The following is a 20,437-nucleotide window of genomic DNA, read 5'->3' as shown; positions in this document are numbered from 1 at the left end:
TTCCTTGCCACACACTGCTTTACTGGTCACTCATAGCCATGTGTTTAGATCAGTATCCCAATATGTAAGAGATTATTGGACTGCTGCAAAGTGAAACAATGTAAAGGTTGGTTTAAGCTGCTAAAATTGAAAAGCATCTCAAATAATAAACATGTAAGTCCAGTGATATCCTGGACTCCCAAGTAAAAATGTCAGAAAGGGACCCCTTGTCCTTTTTAAGTTGCAGATTAAGTAAATTTTTAGTCTCCTTGGGAAACTGTCCAGAAGGGGAAAGGATCCATTTAACACATGCTTCACTTTTGATATGCTGATCTCTCTTGACTTCCTTAACTCATTTCACACAAGCCAGAGAGCTGAACTTCCACCATTTTTGTTGTGTGCATGTGAAAGAAGCTTATGGCCTCTACTTTCCAAACTTAAATCCTGCAACTAACTACGTTAGACTTGCAGAAAGTTTTATGAAATACTTCAAAGTCTTCTCTAATCTTGACTATAAAGGTGTATTTAATTTACTTAACTCTGTCTAAGCCTGCTTCACACTAGAAGCAAGGAGAGGAAACTTAATATGCAGGTGCCAAAGAACAAGCATATCTTTTTGAAAAATTTGCTTGGGTACTGTGAGACTGTGCATTCCAAAAAGGGCCACAACAGTGTCTCCTGTCCCACATTCCCTTCTTTGATGGTCCTCCTACCGGGAGATGGGTGTTTATGTTCCTTCCCCTTGACTCTGTTGTGACTACAACAGAGATGATGCAGTGAAGCTAGTTGTAAAAAGTGATACAGTTTTGCTTAGTTCCCTTGGGACACTCCGTCTTAGAACATAGTCATTGGGCTAGAGGTAATTCAAGCAACTCCATGGAGAAACCCACTGGAAAGGAATTAATAACCTGAAACTTCTCACCAGCCCTGAGTGAGCCATTGTGGAAGTTGATGCTCCAGTTCAGCTGAGCACCCCCAGCTCACTGTCGTGTGGTGTGGTGCAGTGGCTGTCCCTGCTGAGCTGGGTACAAATTGCAGATGTGTGAGCAACATAAATGATCGCCATTGTATTTTTGAATTTGGGAGTGTTGTTAGGCAGCAAAGCATCGCTGTAGCAGGGAATTATACTTAACCTTGTGGGGACCTAAATTTGTCAGTGTTCCTTTCCTCGGTAACAGGGGTTGGCAAACTTTGGTCTGCAGACTAAATCATGGCCCATAGCTAAGCATAGTTTCTACATTTTTAAAGTGTTATCGAAAAGAAAAATCCAAAACAAACAAGCAAACAAAAACACCAAGAATGGGTGACAGAGACTATATGTGGCCTGCAAAGACTAAAACATTTACTGTTTGACTCTTGACAGAAAAAGTTTGATGACCTCTGCTGTATAACAATCCACCTTCTTTCAGGTGCTTAGTGTGAATTAGTACCACTGGTTTTGTGCTGGAAGAAAACTTGGCAACATTAGTAACTCTCAGAAACCTTTCTCTAAGGAGCCTGCCATAGCCTTCTTCCCACAGCGAAGTTAAACTTCAAAAGCAGTTGCACATTTTCTTGAGTGTCCTCGTGCAAATGTGTTGATTTTCCTATTAAGATACAATAGGCCATAGTTCAGGAAAATATATTTGGGGTGTAATACACCTCAGAATTGTAAATCATTGAGCAAGTTTTAGAAAACATTTGCTGGAAATCTGGAAATAGACATACTACGCTCTTCTCTCTCCTTTCAAACACATACATCTGTTACATCTATAACTTCTTATCTGAGGTTGAAATAATATGAATTTGAGGGGAAGGATATTTGTATACATTTGTATTTGTATTATATATTATGATTGAATACTGGAACTAAAGGTTCCTAAGACCAAAATTGAACTAGAAAATGTGAACACATAATACCAAAAATTTTAGCATTTCTTCTTAGGTGACTGAATTGATAAATTAAGACACCATGGCAAAGTCAACTACCAGCCCAGACTTATACTAAGCAGCTGTGCTGTTCCATGGGCTCAAGGTGCCAGTGAAATCATAGGATCTGGCCAAACAATAATTTGCTCATAGTTGCTCTTACATTAGTCATTTTCATCACACCTCCAATTTTATATTCAATGACTGCTGATATCCAAACGTTTATCAATGTACTATGAAGAATAAGAGTATTTTAGTGTAATAGTATTTGGCTTTAGACAGGACAATAATGTAAGTTTGGGATTTTGAAATCTGCTTACCTTCTCCAGTGAATTGCGGCTAGTGGGTGGGGAGCTGTCTGGGAAAAAGTAGATGTGGCAGAAATCTTTCTTACCTGACACATAAGGAGGTGGATTCATACCCACACATCGTATTTGTTCTGTGGATTTTTTTTTTTTTGATAAAATTACTTACTGTGTTTGAAAGCTATAGATTTGAGTTGGTAAAAATTTTAATTAGAAATATCTTTGCCATTTAAACTACCATCACTTTGCCATTTGCCAGTGAAATGTGTCAATACAAAATCATGAATATCAAAGAAATGATTTTCACAATTAGCATACTTTTAAGTACTGGCTCACTCTTTTCTTTACCAGGAGTCTCAGGGATTTTTAGACAGAACAACGTAATGCAGGTCTTATAAGACTGCAGTTAAGCCCTTGATAGGTTGGAAATTGCTGTGGAGCTTTAATTTTTGAAATATGTTTTCAACGAAAGATAAAATAGATGTGATGACATAAAGAAGCAAAACAAATAACAACCTTTCAAAAAGATTCAACGTAATTGTTACAAAGTGACAAACCTTTTAGAACCACTCTCATACATTTCAGCAAGAATTGTGTTGTTTTGCATTACAGTTTTTATAGAGCTTCTGTAATAGTGGTTCATAAAATGTGTGCAGAAATTATCTACGGAGGTTGGAGGTAGAAAAGACCTGCTAGAGCATCTATTTCATTTACAAGCCATCAATAACTAATGTAGGACACACAGTAATGCAACACTAAGGTTATACATTTAAACACAGAAGTCAGGAAATGCAAAAAATCAAGGATCTCATAATAACATCAAATACCCACAGTGCACAGAGAAAATGTTTTTGATTGCTAATTATACTGTTAAGTGTTATACCTTAAAATGAAGCACATGAAATATAAACAGGCTAATGTTCCCTTGAGATACTTAAGTTACATTTCCTGGCTTTTATGTTTAAATTGGAAACTTTAAAATTTCATTGACATAGATTTTTATTTTTCATTTCCTTCCTTTATTTTTGAAGAAGATAAAAAAAAAAGTTGTCCATTGATCACCAATGTCGTTAACAGTGCTGAGTTACGCTCAGCCTCCATAGAGCTTTCTGACCTGATTTTAAAATTAGACTGGTAAGATTAACCAGAATCATGGCCACAGTCCTCAGGATGTGGTCTTCCAGGTTTCTGAGCATGGGTCTGATGTTGTGGTTGGACTCTTTCATTTAAACATGGAGCTGCCTTCCCTAAATAAATAGACTCTGTGTCGTGTTTGTAGATTTCTAAATTTTTACAAAGTACAATTTGAAAGGAATATGGGGTATTTATATGTCCACATCTGATAAATATTGATTTGAGGAAGCCTTTTTAAGAGGATAGAGGCTCCCTTTCAAAACACTACTCTAAATAAGGATAATTAAAAGGAAGAGGATAGGTAAAGATCTATCCATGCAGAACACAGCAGTAGAAAAAATACCTGGGCTGTGAGATCGGAAATGGAATATAAACTTCAATTAGCGAATCGATCATGGTAAAGACATCGATGGGGTAAAGAAAAGAAGGACTTAGGAAGTAGGTGACAACCTTAATTTATTCTCTACTGTTTATGGTGTAAAGTCCAAATGCCTAACACCATAAACAAAGTCTCCCCAATTTACCTCCAGCTTACCTTTTGTGTTAGGCAGAGCCACGGACCCCCAAGATGTCCATGTCCTAATCTCCAGAACCCGTGGCTATGTTACTGTACATAGCAAAAGAAATTTTGCAGATGTGGTTAAGGATCTTGAGATGGGGGGATTATTCTGGAATATCTGATGTGGTTAAGGATCTTGAGATAGGGTGATTACTCTGGAATATCTGAGTGGGCCCAATGTAATCATGTGAGTCCTTACAAGGGACAGAGGGAGGCAGGAGAGTCAGAGAAGGAGACACACAGTAGAAGCAGAGGTTGGAGTTATGCAGTTGCTGGCTTTGAAGATGGAAAATGGCCATAGGCCCAGGAATGCAGGTGGCCTCTAGAGGCTGGAAAATCAAGGAATGGATTCTGAGTCTCCAGAAGGAGGGCAGCCCTGCTGATACATTGATTTTAGCCCCATAAGAACCATTTGGTCTTCTGACCTTCAAAATTATAAGACAATAAATTTGTGTTGTTTTTAAGCAACCAGTTCTGTGATAATTTGTTACAACAGCAATAAGGAAATTAATACACCTCTATATACTCATAACAATAACATCATATTACTTTGTCTCAAACATGCCATCTATTGTAAGACAAAACTAATTTCATAAGAGACTTGGAGGTGTGTACAAAACACAAACATTTGTTTTATGTGTTAATTGCTTATCTTAATCAATGCAATATAAAATATTATCTTTTTAAATATGACAATCAAGTTTGAGCCCAAGTTTTCCTTACTCAGAATCTAAAGATTCTTCTGATTTTTCTTTAGGCTATTAGAAATTGTATAGTTTGATTTTGACATGTTGCTTTTCATAACCCACACTCACAATTTCTTTAGAGATAGACATTGTCATTTTGAGGTGTTCTGTTTGCATTTGCTTCTTGTTAATTCATAGATCCTTTTTTTCTTTAATTGAATGATATGTTGTTGGAAGTTTAATAGCTTCTCTTGAAAACCTAGTAGGAACATTTTTCAGGCAGATGTTGGTGCCCCAGAGATAGTCCTCATGATGTATGAATCAGCCATGCTATACTTCACTGCCTTTAAAAGTCTTATGATTTATTCTCGAACACTGGCAATGTCTTCTGTCTCTAATTGCATTACCTGAATGTGACAGACAATCTTCTGCATACTCAAGCTGCCTCATAGTGTAATCTTTTTTGAAGACATTTAAGTGACAATTAGAGATACATATTTCAGTGAAAATTCAATTGCATGTAACACTACCAGTGCAAGAACTCAAATGAGTTAATGAACAAACACCTTTTAGGCAGGCTAGTTTCCTATACTCAGGACAAAACAATTGGGTTGCATCTTACTCCTCTGCTTTTCAGCTGAGAAGATTATTTTATATTGATTATTTGATACATCTTGATTTTTAAAGGCATCAAACAAAAAACTTGCCCTTTTGGGATCCAGGAAGTATGGTAATAATATGAATAGCTAACACAACACAGTCCAGATGAGGAAAATGAGGCTGGGATAAGATATATAACTTTCCCAAGATCACAGAGTTAGCAGATAGCAGAGGTAGCACTTACATAGAGTGTGCTCTCTCTCTCTCTCTAAAGCCTAGGCTTTTAGCCACTGCACCCCTCACCCCCTCTCCTGTTCTCACAAGTTAGTTTATTACTAAACTTCTTGGTGATTCATCAACATGTGGTCTTCTTTCCAGCCTCTGTGTGGTTGGGTACATGGTCTCTAATTCTCCACCTGGCAACTTCTCTGAGCAGAGTGGTTAAGGAAATGTGTCCTAGGCTTAAGTGACTAGAGTTCTGCCCCCACCACTTACTAACTAGGCCTCAGCAGCCTCGTTCCTAAAACACAGATTACTTAGTTTATGTCTCATAGTTTTGCAGTGAGGATTAAGTGAAATAATACAGATAAAGTATTTAGCAACAATGCCAGGGACATAAGATATTATACTTAGAAGGATAAGAGGAAGAAAATAAGAATGATACATATGTTACTTTCTTTCCAACAACTTCTACCATTTCTCATAGCATAAAATTCTTATCCCCTTCAATTCAATGATAGTCAGGAAGCACATTTTGACCATTGGCTTTGTGCTAGTTTTACTATCATCAAAGGAATCAGTGGTGCTACAAGAAGTGTAAAGATGCTTGTAATGGGGAGAGCTTCCATGTGGTGTCAAAGAACAACAGAGTCAGACACTAGTTAAAGGTGGTAAAGGCAGAGTTTATTCCTTATTTTCACAATAGGGGAAAAGAGACTTCAGTGTGGGACTGAGCTCAATTCCTAATACAATAAGGACAAATGAGGATTTACAGCCAAAGAGCAGAGTGAGCAGGGTCAGTAGGGGGAAAATTACTAAGAGGAGACATCAAGGGTTGTGGGATTCTTGCTAAACCAATTTAATAAGATTCTTGCTGAAGACAAGGTGATCACATATCAAAATGAGAGATAAGAACATGATCAGATATGAAGAGTGATCAGATATCAAGGATACAGGAATGACTTATCAGAGTTCTTGCTAAAACTGGGTTTAGCAGGGACGGACATGGAAGGCCAAGTCAAGGCCATGTCAGGAAAAAGGCTCAGAGAAGCCTAACTAAATTTTGGTCAAGGAGAGAGTCTTTGTCAGGGGCAATCAATGGCCAGCTGTGAGGTAAGACCCTCTTTTCCTCTCAATATTCTCTTTCCTCTTCCTGCTTTAGTTAATGTAATATTTGTTGGCAGACTTTTATGGGGTAGACTTATATAAGGCCCTTTCTTTGCAAGTAGTGCTTGCAGAAGGAGGGTTGACAGGAGACTCTCCAATCAGTGTGACAATCAGAGTGTCATCTTGTCCTGATGCTCAAAAATAATTTAGGAACCTCCCTCAATTATAACTTGGAAGTGAGTAGGTGAGCTCTGATGAAGTATTTTAAGGATTAGAAGTCTCAAAATTTGAAGAGCAGGGATATTTGGTCTTTGTTATGTGGGCCCCTCTATTCTATACCAAAAGGTACGTTTCTAGGTCTGGGGCAACACAGTTGCAAGGAGCCCATGTGAGTTACTGCTCCTTATTGCTGGGTGAATCCAGAAGATGACATTATCTACTACGTATTCTGGATACTACATCACTCACAGTTGCCTGATCTGAATAGGCACTGGATCTCAATGAAATTATAACAATTTTTTTTTTAACTGAAGAATCTTAAATGACTTTATGTTTTGTTTTTATAGGGTAGGCTGTCCCTTTCACTAAACAGCAAGGCTTTTAAATTCTCACATTTACTGATTACAACACTTCCTCTGAGGTATTTGTAAAAACCTTTACTTGTTCCAAAGATATGGTAAACTAAATGATAATATCTCTTTAGAAGCATCTTCTGCCTGGTTGACTTAATGTTGATGGATCACTTTTACCTTAGAAATAAATGTGTATGTGAATGCACACACACATGATACATAGACACATATACATGTAGATCCAGCAGGAGCAAAGAGGAATAGTTTGGTGCCGTTTAAATAAAAGCTTTGATTTTAGAAGAAAATTGGAAATTAGAGACAAATCTCAAAGAAGGGAAAAATTTTATAAACGTGGGAGAAACCACTATTTTTGCTATTCTCTGATCTTTGGTATATTATTTATCTAGTAGGTTGCAGCAAACTGTAATATTTGAAAAAGGTCAGATTCACGTACCATATTTGAATAATGTAGGCAGCAGGGGTCTAGACAATTATCATACTTAGACGAGGAAGTGTGATTTTCCAGCCTGGACTCATTTCTGCCCCTGATTTGTTGTTTGACCTGAAGTGAGTCATTCTCTTCTTTGTCTGTCAATGGTGATAATGAGATCTCTTTTTTCTCTAATATAGATGTTGTGAAGAATGCAATAATCTACTAACTGACCTTTCCCCTTTATATACTATCTCCTGAAACTACCTACATACTGCCTTCTGAAAACACTGCTTTGCACCCGATCCCCCTGTTCAAAAATCCCTATATCTTCTCCATGGTATGATATCCAAAGTCCTCCCCATTTTAATCCCAAGCAATTGCTGACCATCTTCAATGTGCTAGACATTGTACTGTGCACTTTTAATAATAACCCTTAGTCTTCAGACCACTGTGAGCATAGCTATTAATGCTCATACCCTTTTAAATATAAAGAAAATCTTCAACAGCACAAGTTTGAAGACTGGCCTGTCGGATTCTTGGTTTTTGCTCTTTCCACATGCATATTCATGCTGTTGCTACTTAGGTCTTACCTTTACACGCACGCACACACACACACACACACACACACACACACAATCTTTTCTTTAGAACTTTATGTCCCACCCGCTTTCATAAAGGATGCAACGTGGAACAATAAAATTCAGGTGTATAACAACACCATTGCATTAGAAATAAAGAAAACAAGAACTATGTAAAGGAGGAGGAAACAGGCATTTTATCTCCGGAATGTATCCCCAAACCATTTACTTACTACGGTTGTACTGCCACCAATACAAGCTTCTTGCATGGCTGCAGCAGTGGCCACCTACCTTTAGATTCCTACTCCACTGTAGCCTATACCTTTCAAGTTCTATACAGAGGGTACAGTGACTATTTTAAAACATAAACCATGGCATCTGCTTAAAATATTCTACTGGTTCCCATTATATTTAGGGTACAATGTCATGACCTCTCTACCATGATCTTCAGGGCTATATATGATCCATTTCACACTCAGATCTCAATCTTCAATTCTTTCCCTTCCTCATCCACTTTTCTTCAATCATTGATGACCTTCTTAGAACAGTACATCCTGCCCCAGGTTGTTTTGCTTTTGTTGTTACCCAACCGTCGTATGTTCTAACCCTAGCTCTTCATGTGAATAGTCCCTTCTCATCATTCAGATATTAGCTCCTAGTTTGCTAGTTCTAGGTCAGTATATGTAAACATACACCATCCTTTTTGTTAATGGCTGCATGGTATTTATCATACGGATGCAACTTGATTCAGTTAACCTTTCTTCTACCAGTAGGCATTCAGGTTCTGCCCAGTGTTTTCCAACTACAAAAAAGAAAATACCTCTGCAATATGAATGACTACATATGCATATCAACATACTCGAAGGAGATTATTTATAAAAATAATTGCATGAATTGGAATTACTAGATCAAAAATTATGGAATGATTATTTTGATAAATTTTGCCAGGACAGAGAGTTTGATTTTATTTAATTTTATTTTGTTCAGCTTTATTGAGGTAAAATTGACAAATAAAAACTGTGTGTATTTAAGGTGTACTACATGATGATTTGATATATGCATACAGTGTGAAATAATTATCTCAATCAAGTTAATTAACAAATCCATCACCTCACATATTTACTGTTTTTTTTGGTTTGAATGTGGAAGATCTATTCTGTTAGCAAATTTCAAGCATACAATATAGTATTATTAATACTATATTAATAGTCATCATAGTCTTCACACTGTATATTAGATCCCCAGAACTTATTCATCTTATAAGTGAAGGTTTGTACCTTTGACTAACATCTCCCCATTTTTCCCACTCAGCCCTTGGTAACTACTGTTCTACTCAGAGAGTTTAATTTTAAAGCATAATTTAGTGAATTTTTAAAGACTAAGCTAAGGTACTCATAATGTGTAGCTTTATGAAGCTCTAACTTGATCCAAGGATAGAGCTTAGAAAGCCTTCAGGATTGGTTGGTTTAAATGATTTTCCTAGATGTGCACTTTCCTTAGCAGGTCTCTAGATATGAATTATTTCCTGAACACTGCCTCCTGTATTCCTTGTTACTAACTAAAGGATGAGCCAGAGCCTTAGTGGTACGGAATAAAAGCAAGAGTTGACCTCCTGCTATGCACACTGGAAAGCCTGAGCTATATATTTGCCTGGATGGAGGGTCCCAAGCTTCTCTATGGGGATGAGCCAGGAGTCTCCATTTACTGAACACCCATCCTCTGCCTTCTGCATGTTCAGAAGGGCTAGCACTGAGGTTGCCTCCTCATGTTTCTTCTGACTACACCAAAAAAAGCAGTCTTTCCTTTTTCTTCACTCCTTCCACACTTACTGGCTACACCATTTACTTGGTCCTAAAAATATACTATACCTTGTAGTTTATTATTTATCCCTTTTATATGTCTTCCTTCTCTCACTTGGGTTATGTGGTGCTCAAGGGCAGCCTCTCTTATTTCCAAATCTCATTCAGCAACTCACTCATTCTAATACAAAAAGCAAGAATGATTATTTTACTGACTCTCCACACAGCTGAAAGGATCTGTGCCTCTCTGCACTCTTCAAACCAGTATCCCTTTGGCCTATGATCATCCAGCAGGAGGCTACTTACCCTTAGCAGGAGCTGATCTCAGGTGTGGAATATTTTCCTTCGATATGAATCTCATACCAGGATGAACCTTGACCTTGGCTTCATTAGCTGTTTTCTAACCAACTGAACCCATGACTAAACATTTTTAGGGCAAAATTTCCATTATGGCTCATTGTTAAGCTGACTGTAAGGGGAAAACAAGCTATATAGCCTTGGAGCAAAAAAACATCAAAAAGTTGCCAGTAAGAGAAAATTGGGGTTATATGGTACACTTCCTCAGTACACTTCCTCCGTAATGAGCGATGAAGTGATCCATTTATATATGATCCATATATATATATATATATATATATATATATATATATATATATATCTCAAAAGACTGCTGAAATTAAATTTCTAGATGCAGTCATTATTGATGTTTTCATATCCTGGCACAGTAGCATTTGACAAGCCTGCACAAATTTTTGCTTTTGCTGCTGCAAAGCTAACAGTTTCAACAGTGCATACACTGCTAGGAAGATTTTGTTCTGATTTTTTCTGGAAGCTTTGCATATTATGGACACTCAGTCCATATGATTGACAGGTTGTTTCCACGAGATACCTTAAAAGGCTGCAGGTACTACTTTTGGCCTGTTCCTAGGAAGAGAGCATTGACTGTATCCAGTGCTCTTTGAAATGAGGGATTAGTTGTCTAGGTACCATGAGCCACAACATTACCAAAATTAGTTGATTTTGTGTAAATTTTAATTTATTAAGCTGGGCATTTGATATTGGTAATCATTGTCTTGTTACTCTTTGTTATGAAAAGATAGTCATTGTGTAGAAGGCTTAGCACAGTTGATGTAGCCCCTTGTTATGAGTGGTTAGAATTATTTGAGTTTTCATGCTGTTGCTACTCAGTATTTGACATGCAAGCTGTAGTAAAGGGGTGATTTAGACTCCACAAACCTTTTTGTCTCATTTTAGGTTTTGAAGTTTAGACCTTTTGAAACCACTTTTATCCAAAGTCAAACTTAAGAAACTAAGGTTATCTCTATAATAAATATATTGTTAGCAAAGGCAATTTTTTTCCTAGACATTGACTGCTTCACTTAGCAGCTCTTAAACCAATAGTCCTTTTTAGGATTAAAGACTATTACATGTAATTTTTTAAAACCTCAGTATATTGTGGCATTTCTTGGCCCACAATAACTCCATAAATGCTTTCAGATGAACTTAATTTTTAAAATCGTTACAAATGCTTTGCTTCTGCTTAAGTATTTTACTGCTTTTCTTTACTTCTGTCTTTGAGGTCCATTATAAAATTCTTTTAATTGTTTAAATATCTCTTCTACCATTTATTCATTCAATTCACATTTATTGAGCACTAACCCTTTCTTATGTAATATGAAAACATGCCTGCTGATAAAGCAGTTTCATCTTTGCTTGGGATGGTACCAACGTTTGAACATCAAGTAAACAGTTTTAGAAAGACCAGTATTTGCATATTAATATGTCAAATACGATGCTGTGTAACGGTACAAAAACTGAGTATTCCTAATCAGGGGATGTTGGAGAGAGTAGAATAAATAAAGGCTATGTGAGTAGTCGGGGGACTTTGCTAAGTCTATATGTGGTATAAAGAAATACAACACTGCAGATTGAAAAAACTCTGACAATGCAGAATTGGTCATTTAGTATCCCTCACTTCCCGAGGCAATAGACTATTTGGTGATTATGAACAAGCTTCTTTAATGCCCATCTTTATTCAAGCAAAGACTCAGAATTTAAAAAATTGTCTCAAGCTATTTCCTTCAGGTTGGATTGTGTGAAGCTGTTGTCTTCATCCCGCATTGATAAATGTCAAACATGTGAGTGTATTTTAATCACGATCCTCATATTGCTAAAAGTTGTGGCTGTGAGTTGGTGATAAAATTGAGACAATTAACATTTTTAACCTTTTATTATGGGAAATTTCAAACACACACATAATAAATGGAATAGTGTAATGAGCCCCTCTGTGTCCATCACCCAGCTTAAAATATTATCAATATTCAGCCATTCTTGTTTTATCTTTGCTTCCACCGACTCACCAGCCCTACGCAATTATTATTTGTAGTATTTTTTTTTTTTTTTGCCGTATGCGGATCTCTCACTGTTGTGGCCTCTCCCGTTGCGGAGCACAGGCTCCGGACGCGCAGGCTCAGCGGCCATGGCTCACGGGCCCAGCCGCTCTGCGGCATGTGGGATCTTCCCGGACTGGGGCACGAACCCGTGTCCCCTGCATCGACAGGCAGACTCTCAACCACTGCGCCACCAGGGAAGCCCTATTGGTAGTATTTGAAATTCTTTTTTGTGAGATATAATTTAAAGACATTGAAATGCACAAATCTTAGCTGTACAATTTTCACAAATAAGTACACCCTTGTAACTCCACTTATACCATGATCAGCAGTGGGATTTGTATTTGTTATTGTAGCTGCTATAAATTCTGTATGTATTCATATGCAAGAGAGGGAAATGGTCCTTCAGTCTTCTCCCTGATGCTCAGACCTGGCAGTGGGATCTTATACATGGGCTTAGAGGACATTAGATGAATGAGCTTTTGCTTCTAAGCTAAAAGCTTTTTAATATCTTTTACATTATAGGTTCTGAAATATCCTCCCCTTGTGCCTCTTCAAGGTACAAGGAAGGGGAGATAGCTATCATGAACTGGAGGTGGGAGAAGCAGAAGAAGGATCTCCAAGTCCCATGTTAATCTTCAGGATTTTTCCTTTGTTTGGAAACTGACTGAAATTAAAGCCAAGTGATCTGTCTCAGGCTTTTACCTAAGTGAGAAAATATTTGCGTTTTCTTTGATCCTTTGTTTTTGATCCTTAGTAGCTTTACCCTACCCTTGGATTTTTCTAACCTCTTAATGAATCAGGAAATTGATAAAATTCTAATTTATCCTGGTATGTCTTAGCTGTGGTTGTTGAAGTGACATCAATGTGGTTGAGAGGCAGGTGAGACATAGAAGAATATCTGGGGCATATTAGAGGTGATAAGCAGTCGTTTGGCTTGAAAAAGTTCTACTCTGTCTGTCTTTCCTCCTTCTGACTTTGTTTGGCTCAACCAGTTCAAAATACAATCAATACTGATGAATAAGCCCTTAATTCTATACATTGGAGATGCATGCAATATTTTTTCTTCTGCTGGAATTGGAAATTACAAACCAACACAGAAATATTTTAAAAATGAAGTCAGAATTCTTCACTTGTTGCCAAAAGATAGTTGCTTATTCATAGCCAGTGGCTATTTGCAAGGCTGATCATTATAATTCTGCACAAAACTGCCTGTATTCCTGTGTCACTCTTGAATAATCAAACAGAGTTTCAATAAGGGTGCTCCCCATTTACAAGGTTAATTCCTCTAATAATGATGTCTACATTCTCACACACATTTCAGAGCTGAGAATTTATTGCATAGGACACAAATTCATTGGCTATGCAGTGTAAATAACCTTATTAAGAATGCAGTGAGAGGATATACATTACTGTTCCGTTCGGTAGGAAGGTTAAACACAACAAGAAATTGAGACATTTACCGCTAAGTAGTCCAACTGATTTATTTTACTGTGCCTTTTTCATTTTGAGCCTTTTGAAGCACAGGCTGCCTGAGTACTCTGCCCTCATGCAGGCCTTCAGTTAGAAATTCTAAATTCTAGAGGGTGTGGGAACTGTCCCGGAGAACAAAGCTAGAGACTTTGTGTTAACCAAAGTTAGAATTGAGATAATGTTTCAGGTAAGGGTGAGTTGATAGTAAACCTGCTTTTTGTGCTGCAGGGGTTTTTGTTAGGATTCGATATAACATGATGGAGAATTTCTCCCTGCCGCTATCAACAAAACTCAGCTGATCTAGATCCAAGCAGTGACACAGCTCTAAGTAGAGACCAGAGCCAAGACAGCGCACGATATACTAACCCTTCAGCTGTCTCCTATATAAGGTCTATATTTCCATTTCAACTAGAAATGCTGTGATAGAAGAAAGTTGTTCTCTACTTTTCTGCCTAGAGACAGCACCCAGTATAATAGTGTGCCAGTAGGAAGAACTCCTCCAGCCAAGTGGTCTTCTGAGACACGAGATCACATTTTATATAACAGAAGGTACCATGTCAAAGCTGTAATAGTCTCAGAGCCCTTCCCTCAAGGGCCACTTAGCTTTAGCCATATATACTTTTCTTAGTGCTTCAAACAACAAAATATTTTTAGGTATTTTTAGGAAGTTATCAGTGTCTTTCAAGCTAGTAACACTTGCTATAATAATTATTTACCTGAAAATGATAATGATTATAGATTACTATTTTCTGTATAACAAACATTGTAACTGGAGTTGACTTATGAGAAAAGCACTTAGTATTATGGTGATCCCCAAATAAGTATCATACTTATTTACCCTATAATCTGTATAAACTGTACATTTCTCTAAATAAATAGCTTATTGAGACCTACTCATTTGGCTTATTCTCTGGCTTGCAGGGAGAGGATGGAGTACATCTCTCTCTTTTACCCAGCTCCTCAAGATTTTTGGCTTCCCTGATCCTATTCACACTTGTCCAATGATCAAGATGGTCTCTCAGTTTTCATTGTTAGAAATCTCTTCCTCATGGAAGCAGAATTTTACTTTAGTTACTTAAATGTTTAAGTTAAATCAGATAGCCTTGTTGCCAACTCTCCGTTCAGTTGAAAGTTTGCCTATAATTTATAGTTGGCCCTCCTTATATGTGGTTTGGTTCCCCGTAACCAAGATCCCACAGATCCATTGTGTAGTATTTACTATCAAAAATAAATCTGTGTATAAGTGGACCTGAGCTGTTCAACCTATGTTGTTCAAGGGTCAACTGTAATATGATTCACCTTATATGGATTTTGTGGTGCTGAGTTCTGTTCTAAACTTTTACTTGTCTGCCCCATCAGTGTGACAGGACATCTGTTCCCAATTCTGAATACTTTTTTAAAAGCCTGAACTGTTGGTGAAATAAAATTTCTCTTTTTTTTGCCTTGTTCAGCTTCTTTAAAAGAGGCCTGGGCTGGGGGTGAGAAGGTGTGGGTTCCATTCCTGCCCTGGCACTAACTAGCCCGATGGTAACATTGGGTGCTTAGTCCCAGTGGGCCTCAGTTTTCTCTTTGTCAAATGAAGGGGTTGGGCTAATAATTTTTGATTCCTCCTAGCTCTAAGTTTCTCTACTCCACACGTTTTTTTTTAAATTATTTTAATCCTCATTAATTATACAATACTCATTAATGATGATCAACTGTCCCATTATGTTAAAAATACTAGAACTGAGTCCTAGAAATGTAAGCCTGTGAAGGGATCTGACAAAAATGCCTGGGTTTCTTAACATCATGGCTTGCTTTTATAATAAACATGATCGGGGTGCAGCCGTGGAGTTGTACACCATGAATCTCCCTGCAAGAAAGAACTTGTAGTTAGACCACCACCTCCAGCAGCAGGACCTCAGGAATGCTCTCAGTGTTTGATATGAGGTCAGTCTTCCCAGGTGATCCTCTGTACACTACATGAGAGTACTCTCCAAAGGGCCGTCTTTGCTCTGGAGCTCCCCATCAGGTTACCAAAGACGTTTTCAGGTTTGTAGCACTCTGAGGCTTTCTGTGCCCATTTCTGCTCTCTCCCTCCTTCCCTTTCCTTAGTGTCAGATCTTTGTTGTTCCTGAAAGCTTTTCCTGCTCACTTCTGCTGCTTCCGCTTTTGTTTTTCACAGGCACTGCCCACCCCTTACCCCTCAAGCCCAGTGGACCTCTTGCTCTCCTCACTTCATCTCAGCACCTCCTCCCAGAGGACCTGAACTGACACATCAGGGATCCATGCCACATTAGAGGTAAAAACAGATATACTGAAAGATACATTTTCAGGTTTATTTAAAAAAGGCCTTTTTGGTTTTGTTTGTTATTTTGTTTTCTATTGATTTACAGTATTGTGTTAGTTTCAGGGGTGCAGCAAAGTGATTTGTATATATATATATATTTAGATTCTTTTCCATTGTAGGTTATTATAAGATATTGAATATAGTTCCCTGTGCTATACAGTAGGTCCTCGTTGTTTATCTGTTATATATATAGTAGTGTATACCTGTTAATCCTATACTCCTAATTTATACACATCCCCCACATTTCCCCTTTGGTAACTAAAAGTTTGTTTTCCATGTCTGTGAATCTGTTTCTGTTTTATCAATAAATTAATTTGTATTATTTTTTAGATTCCACATATAAGTGATATCATATAATACTTGTCTTTCTTTGTCTGACTTACTTCACTTAGTACGTATTCTCTGGTTCCATCCATGTTACTGCAAATGGCATTATTTCATTCTTTTTATGGCTACATAATGTTCCATTATATATATGTACCACATCTTCTTTATCAGTCATTTGTTGATGGACATTTAGGTTGCTTCCATGTCTTGGCTATTGTAAATAGTGCTGTAATGAACATTGGGGTGCATGTATCTTTTCAAATTAGAGTTCATCTTTTCTGGATATATGCCCAAAAGTGGGATTGCTGGATCATATGGTAGCTCTATTTTTAGTGAAAAGGGTCTTTGGTTACATTTCTTCTTTCCTTTCTATTTTCTTTCATGGAATTAAATACTTTTGAAACTGGTTAGGACTTAGAGAATGTAATTTCAACTTTTTGACTTTTGACAGATAAAGAATGAGAGAGATATGAAGTGAGTTGTCCATGAAGTGAGTTGTCCAAGGTCATAGCTGGACTAATTAATAAAATGACATTTTAGACCCTGTTTCATTGAAGAGGTATCAAGACAGATGAAGTGTCTCTAACCCCTCAGACCCGGCCTCTTACACTTATAGTTTATTGTAACTCATGCAGTTGTTCGAATGCACATCCCAGCTTGACCAATGACTGACAGTGTGGTCCTCCTTGGTGGTGTCTTTCATAGTCAGAAATAAGGGCCTTACATGGGGGAGAAGATAATTTGAGTCATGAGGCTATTTTTTCTAAGCTGCTTTTCAGCCTGGATGTGACTTAAGTCATAGAGGTCTCTGAAACCCCACATTCCTGCACTGTTAGTGACCAGAAAAGAAGATTAACATTTGAATGGGGTTTCAGAGGAGTTGTGGAAATTTGCGACATAGTAATTGGGAAGATAAATTTCTGTAGCAAGAGCAATATGAACTCATGAGGGTAAGTGGGTACAGAGCAATGGCAAACAGAAAAGCTCAGGGTTCTCTGCCAAGACCACATCAGCACAGAGTCCTGAAAGCAGCCAGGCTGGGCTGTAGATGGTAGAAATAGATGAGGCAGATTAAGTCAGAGCCAGGGCCTGGACAGGGAGATGGTGTAACTACATCTGCCTTAGGAGGAGCCAGGTGTATGAGCCTGTGACTAGGGCAGTTACAGAAGGCCCAATGCTTAGGATTTAACACAATGTGGTCATCATAAAATTATTAATAATTTTGCTTTAAATTTGTATTTTATAGTCAAAATCATCCCAGTGGGATGATGGAGCATGCACGGGGATCTTGGAGCCTCTACTCACACATGGTCTTGCCTCCTGTCAGCTCCCTATGTCCCCACCTCCCCTGGTTGGGTGTCTAGTAACCCACTCCCTTACTTCTACCCGGTGACTTCTGCTGCCCTCTGTTCCCTGTGGGGACTTAGGGATGGATGTGGAGAGGACACTTGTGAGGGTCTATACTTGTCCTGCTGGTATCCTCACTCCCAAGGGAGCAGAATGTTGAAAGCAAATGGAAATCACCATGACAGGGTGAGAGACTGCAGAACAGAAAAAGCTTTTTTTCCTTTCTTTTGAATAAGGAGTCCACATTTTTGCTTTGCACTGAGCCTGCAAATTATGTATCGAACCCTTGCCTCAGGCTTTCAAAAACATCTTTCATTATAAGGGTTACAAATTAATAACAGCATCACCCTTTCCATATTGCTTTATATACTGTATAGTATATAAAGTATATAGTATAATTATAAAGTATAACTATACACATAATATAGTGATATTTAGGGTATCACTATTTTTCCAAGTCTTATTTCTCAGTTTTGTAGATTCAGGAACTTGATTTTATTTTTCTCTGTAGGTAGAAACCTCTGGAAGACTGATCCATGTCTACCGAACTATAAGAGCCCTATAAATTAATCTGTTTTGAATTGCTAAGTGGTTGGAAATAGTGATATTGGGGTATCAGTGAATTTTCTTGTCAGAAGATATATTTATTTGGGAAATCTGATGGTATAAAAAACTCAGACAAAAATTATTTAGATGGAAGAGGAGCTTCAAGATGGTGGAAGAGTAAGACATGGAGATCACCTTCCTCCCCACAAATACATCAGAAATACATCTACATGTGGAACAACTCCTACAGAACACCTACGGAACACTGGCAGAAGACCTCAGACCTCCCAAAAGGCTCATGGTGCTCCAGCAAGGTGTCAGGGCTGTGCCTCTGAGGTGGGAGAGCCAAGTTCAGGACACTGGTCCAACAGAGACCTCCCAGCTCCACGTAATATCATACGGCAAAAATCTCCCAGAGATCTCCATCTCAGTGCCAAGACCCAGCTTCACTCAACGACCAGCAAGCTACAGTGCTGGACACCCTATGCCAAACAACTAGCAAGACAGGAACACAACACCACCCATTAGCAGAGAGGCTGCCTAAAATCATAATAAGGTCACAGACACCCCAAAACACACCACCAGAGGTGGACCTGCCCACCAGAAAGACAAGATCCAGCCTCATCCACCAAAACACAGGCACTAGTCCCCTCCACCAGGAAGCCTACACAACCCACTGAACCAAACTTAGCCACTGGGGGTAGACACCAAAAACAGCTGGAACTACAAATCTAAAGCCTGCAAAAAGGAGACCCCAAACACAGTAAGTTAAGCAAGATGAGAAGACAAAGAAACACACAGAAGATGAAGGAGGAAAGTAAAAACCCACCAGACCTAACAAATGAAGAGGAAGTAGGCAGTCTACGTGAAAAAGAATTCAGAATAATGATAGTAAAGATGATCCAAAATCTTGGAAATAGAATGGAGAAAATATAAGAAACGTTTAACAAGGACCTAGAAGAACTAAAGAGCAAACAAACAATGATGAACAACACAATAAATGAAATTAAAAATTCTCTAGAAGGGATCAATAACAGAATAACTGAGGCAGAAGAACGGATAAGTGACCTGGAAGATAAAACAGTAGAAATAACTACTGCAGAGTAGAATAAAGAGAAAAGAATGAAAAGAATTGAGGAGAGTCTCAGAGACCTCTGGGACAATATTAAACAAACCAACATTCGAATTATAGGGGTCCCAGAAGAAGAAGAGAAAAAGACAGGGACTGAGAAAATATTTGAAGAGATTATAGTTGAAAACTTCCCTGATATGGGAAAGGAAGTAGTTAATCAAGTCCAGGAAGCACAGAGAGTCCCATACAGGATAAATTCAAGGAGAAACACGCCAAGACACATATTAATCAAACTATCAGAAATTAAATACAAAGAAAATATATTAAAAGCAGCAAGGGAAAAACAACAAATAACATACAAGGGAATCTCCATAAGGTTAACAGCTGATCTTTCACCAGAAACTCTGCAAGCTAGAAGGGAGTGACAGGACATATTTAAAGTAAGGAAAGGGAAAAAACTACAAGCAAGATTACTCTGTCCAGCAAGGATCTCATTCAGATTCGATGGAGAAATTAAAAACTTTACGGCCAAGCAAAAGCTAAGAGAATTCAGCACAACCAAACCACCTTTACAACAAATGCTAAAGGAACTTCTCTAGGCAGGAAACACAAGATAAGGAAAAAACCTACAATAACAAACCCAAAACAATTAAGAAAACAGTAATAGGAACATTCATATTGATAATTACCTTAAATGTAAATGGATTAAATGCTCCAACCAAAAGACATAGACTGGCTGAATGGATACAAAAACAAGACCCGTATATATGCTGTCTCCAAGAGACCCACTTCAGACCTAGGGACACATACAGACGGAAAGTGAGGGGATGGAAAAAGATATTCCAAGAAAATGGAAATCAAAAGAAAGATGCAGTAGCATTTCTCATATCAGACAAAATAGACTTTAAAATAAGGACTATTAAAAGAGACAAAGAAGGACACTACATAATGATCAAGGGATCGATCCAAGAAGAAGATATAACAATTGTAAATATTTATGCAGCCAACATAGGAGCATCCCAGTACATAAGGCAAATACTAACAGCCATAAAAGGGGAAATTGACAGTAACACA

The 20,437-nt window shown here is 37.9% G+C and overlaps 1 long non-coding RNA gene across 1 annotated transcript in view; it reads left to right on the top strand.

The window, feature by feature from the left end:
* LOC137225252 (uncharacterized) overlaps positions 1–20,437 on the top strand; it is a 243,647-nt gene that overhangs the window by 214,381 nt on the left and 8,829 nt on the right. The window contains exon 5 of the long non-coding RNA XR_010943755.1: positions 15,907–16,023. This is a non-coding gene — a long non-coding RNA (uncharacterized lncRNA). The remainder of the gene's footprint in view (positions 1–15,906; positions 16,024–20,437) is intronic.

Source organism: Pseudorca crassidens, chromosome 5, assembly GCF_039906515.1.
Source record: "Pseudorca crassidens isolate mPseCra1 chromosome 5, mPseCra1.hap1, whole genome shotgun sequence".
NCBI classification, from domain to species: Eukaryota; Metazoa; Chordata; class Mammalia; order Artiodactyla; family Delphinidae; genus Pseudorca; species Pseudorca crassidens.
Note: the sequence above shows the minus strand (reverse complement) of the source record. Positions and strands in the feature narration are given on the sequence as shown.